General features: G+C 38.1%; 1 long non-coding RNA gene across 1 annotated transcript; it reads right to left on the bottom strand.

Annotated features, from left to right (window-relative positions):
* Positions 1-360: 360 nt before the first annotated feature.
* On the bottom strand, positions 361-1,862 carry LOC115960368. The gene is made up of 3 exons (XR_004085175.1): positions 1,376-1,862; positions 588-656; positions 361-493 (listed from the first exon to the last, which is right to left on the bottom strand). It is a non-coding gene; the product is annotated as an uncharacterized LOC115960368 (long non-coding RNA).
* Between the last annotated feature and the right edge of the window lie 2,552 nt (positions 1,863-4,414).

Here is a 4,414-nt window from a genome sequence, read left to right as displayed (position 1 = left end):
AATAAAATACAATTCATTACATCTAATCAAAAATACTCATTCATATTTGCAAGGAATGAAAAACACTCCTAATATTAGTTTAAGCCACCTCATAATACCATGCAAGTCACCCGCTTGCTCTAACACAACGACCCATCACAAAACCAATTTCCAACATCACAAGTATAGAGTTTTACAAGTATTTAAATCAAATAAAATACTATTTATTACATCTAATAAAAAATACTCATTCACATTTGCGAGAAATAAAAAACACTCCCCATGTGTATTTAAGCAACCTTATAACACCATACAAGCCACCCGCTTGCTCCAACACAACAACCCACCACAAATTCAATTTCCAGCATCACAAGTATAAAGTTTTATAAGTTTTTGACTAGAATTTACTTACTTTGTTCAAGCTAAGTTTACAACTTTCTAAAAAAATCCAAAGTTAACTTGTGTTCTTCACCTTGTTCCTCACAATTTCTTCAACCACAAAAGAGAAAGAGAGCTGGAGATAAAAGAAAGATAACTTTTAGTTAGCTTTAGCCCACATACAAAAGAAAAAAAGAAAAAGAAAAAAAAAGACCCATGAATAATCTTACCTTTATGATTATATATGTCCAGTGTCTAGTTCTTGTTCACAACAACATTTGAGATCACTTCACTTGTGTCTGTTTCAAAACAAAGTGTTAGGTTTGGCTCTCTCTAAAGACTAAACTCAAAAGTAGTTAACAAAATTGGGACCTCCAAAATATAAACACGTAAGCCATCTATGCTACAAATGAAGATATGCATATATTGAAAAGCAATGTTAGGTCTTCTTTATCTCCACACTAGAAACAACAAGAATGCACTAATAATCCTTGATATCCCTTAGCAGACTCAAAGTGTTTCACAATTATTCATCAAACCAAAGCTGTGGACAGGAAACCATGATATCCAATGTACCATAGGCCAAATAGGATAAATTTATCAAGGTACCTCGGCCCTTGAAATCCTGAATTTAGATTGGCCTTTCCCTAAATAACAAGTTGTGACTTCTTGTCACTAAAGCAAACATAAGTAGAAAGTAATACAAAACCAAAACAACAGTAAAGAGGACATGTATACGGTATCAACTGTTGAAAACAAGAACAACATGCAACAAAGGATAAGAACCTTCTTAAAAAATAAAGAATTTTTGACAAACTCTCAAAAATTACAAATACATATAACAACCCACAAGTTATACAATCAAAAAGTACAGTCAACACCAAGTAAGTCATCAATTGCAAACTCACAATAAAATTCACCACAAACCCATGTCACATAATATTAAAAAACATTTTTTTTGTTTTTGTTTAGAAAAGCAAAAATATAGAAAGAACAAAAAAAAAAAAAAAATACGCACCGAGATCGCACTGCTGGTAAAACTTGTCAACGTTTGCAACATTGAAACCCAGAAAAAAAAAATCAAAAATTCTTAAACAAAACAGAAATTAGAGAAAGACCCACAGAGAATAGTGTACCAAGAGTCGGGCTGGGTTCGCCGGTGCCAAGGAAGGCGAAAGGTCGTCGAAGCTTGAGAAAGGCGAAGGGTCGAAGCTTGGGGAAGGCAAAGGGTCGGAGCTCGAAATGCGAACGGTCGAAGCTCAGAAGGTGAAGGGTCTTCAAAACGGCGACGGTCTTCAAATCGGCGACAGTTTTTAAATGGGCGACAGTTGATTTCTTCAAATCGACGACGGTTGGTTTCTTCAAATCGACGACGGTCTTCACATTAGCGACGGTCTCATCGGCAATAGTCTTCACATTAGCAACGGTTTCATCGATGACGGTCTTCACATCGGTGACGGTGGGTTTTTTTTGGTTTGGAAAAACTCTAGAAGAGTGGCTGGGTATTTTTTCTTTTGACCAAAATGATACAGGAAGCTTAGTAATGAAATGGGGCTATTTATATTCCCATCTTTAGCAACGAAGTACTTCCGTCGCTAATGCCCATTTCTTCATCGCAAACGGTCTGGTATTTACGTTTTTAGTGACGAAATAGGAATTTCGTCACTAAAGAACCCAGAATTTGTTAATATTTTTAGTGACAAAATTCCTACTTCGTCGCTAAAACATACTTCTAGCGACGAATTTTAATTTCGTCACTACAACAATGAAATGAAAACTTGTGATTTATTTTTAGCGACAATTTTATTCCGTCACTAATTCCACCTTTTAGCCACGAAATAATTTTCTTTGCTAATATTATCCACAGCAGTACCTACAGTGACGAAATATTTCGTCACTAAAAGTTTCAACTTTTAACGACGAAATAATTCGTCTCTATAGATTAATTAAGTTCGCGCCAATGGTCCCATTTTTCAGATCACAATAGCGATGAAAATTATTTTTCGTCGCTAAATGTTATAATTTTTTTCCATTATTAGCGACGAAATTCATATTTCGTCGCTAAATCTGTATTTTTAGCGACAAAAAATATTTCCTCACTAATTTTCGTTACTAAAAATACATTTTGTTGTAGTGAGTCCCACCCACTACACATAGAGAATGACTCAAGAGGCTAGTATTGTGTATCTCAAGAGGTGTTTTGAGATGCTACAAGACGCTGGTAGTCCTCCAGTAGTCCCGTGGCATGATCCATGATTGTCCTTGGCTGCATCTAAACCTTCTCAAAATAGTATTTATTCCAAGCATTCTAGATTTTCCATTACGTCGTGGCCCACCGTTCAAGCTCCATCTTCGTTAGCTTATCCTTCAGCGTTTGAAATAAGTGGAAGAAGTCACGCACCTGGTTGCTACATTTCTGCACCCTTCCTTTCGATATTGTCCACACATTTCGTGCCATTGGACATTCCCATAGCAAGTGAGAGTTAATTTGATTCAGGTTGTTGACAACAGATTTCGCATCTTGAGTCCACCTTCACCCTTCTGCGATGCAGAATATCCTTAGTGGGGAGAATGTTTGAACACACTCTACAAATAAAATTCCCTTAGGGCCCAAATTGTCTTCCACACCTTACCATCCATACAAACATCCGAGTGTTCTGCACCATCTTGATTTATGAGGCATAGAGCAACTTGGTAAGTTGTTTTAATAGAGAACCTCCTTGCTCTATTTTCCTTCCACACTAACTCGTCACTTCTATGTGTTGCATTCAAAGGTATGGCCAAAATCTCTCACCGAATGCTGGGTGCAAATAAATCATGCACCTTTTGTCTATTCCACTGGCCCGTGTCTTCATCAATGAGCTCACTAACTAGCATAGTGGTCTAGTCTTCCCCAATGAAGTGTGACAGCCATTTATCAACAGCCACTTTTATTCTTCTACCATCCCCCACCTTCCATTGTGACCCTACCCTTATAATGTCTCTTGCAGCCAGTAGGCTACAACAAACATATGAGGGATTATGTCCCAACTCAGCCTCCATAAACAAACAAGTTGGGAAATACCTTGCTTTGTAAATCCGGTGGAAGAGAGAGTGAGTGTGATGTATCAATCGGCATGCCTATTTTGCTAGCAATGCTAGGTTGAAAGCTTGGATGTCTCTAAAGCCCATACCACCCTTTGCTTTTGGTGAGCATAATTTTTTCCAATTTATCCAATGTATCTTCTTCTCCTCCTTTGTTTGGCCCCACCAATATTTGGCCATGGTGGAGTTTATAGTATCACACAAAGCGTTCAAAATTTTAAAAATGCTCATGGAGTATGTTGGTATTGCTTGCACTACTGTCTTGATTAAGATTTCCCTTCCTGCCTTTGAAATAAATTTTTCTTTGCATCCCATCACCCTCCTTGTGATCTTTTCTTGCAAGTATTTGAATGTATTCACTTTAGATTTTCCGCTAGCCATTGGTAACCCAAGATACTTTTCACAATCCTCCACTATTTAGCCTATAAGGTTGAATTTTATCAACCATCTTGTTGGCTTTATTTCGTGCCAAATGTGCTTGTATTTTAGCAATTAGTAACCCTGTATTTAGGTGGGAATCATGTAAGGGTAGTGTGTGAGAGAGTGTGAAGGTTCAAGATTGTGCAACGAATCAGGGACTCGTGACTGGATCTCACGGGTAGCTCGCGGCTTGCAAGTCACCAGAAGTTGCACACGTGCCAAGCATGCAGAGAAGCTGAACCGTCATGCCAGCTGTAGCACTACAGGACAAAAAGTCCAGTCTGGCCATTCTGTTACCTTGCGGCTGGAACTCACGACTCAGTCAAGTTGCAAGGCCAAGCCGCCAGCCAACTCTTTTTTGAAAAACTAACTCTTTGCATTCCAAACACACACCAGTATAAATACCCCTTATACCCACGAAATGTAAAGAGCTTCCAAAGAGAATTTTGAGAGAGAAACCCTAGAGAAAAACAAGATTGACTCATCCCCAATCTTCACATAGCGACTCTTCAAATTTCTCTACTCTCACCCTCTCCATTGTTACATCCTTGAG

The sequence above is a fragment of the Quercus lobata genome, chromosome 9, assembly GCF_001633185.2.
Source record: "Quercus lobata isolate SW786 chromosome 9, ValleyOak3.0 Primary Assembly, whole genome shotgun sequence".
Taxonomy (NCBI): Eukaryota; Viridiplantae; Streptophyta; class Magnoliopsida; order Fagales; family Fagaceae; genus Quercus; species Quercus lobata.
The sequence above is the reverse complement of the archived record's forward strand: the minus strand, read 5'-3'. Positions and strand labels throughout refer to the sequence as shown.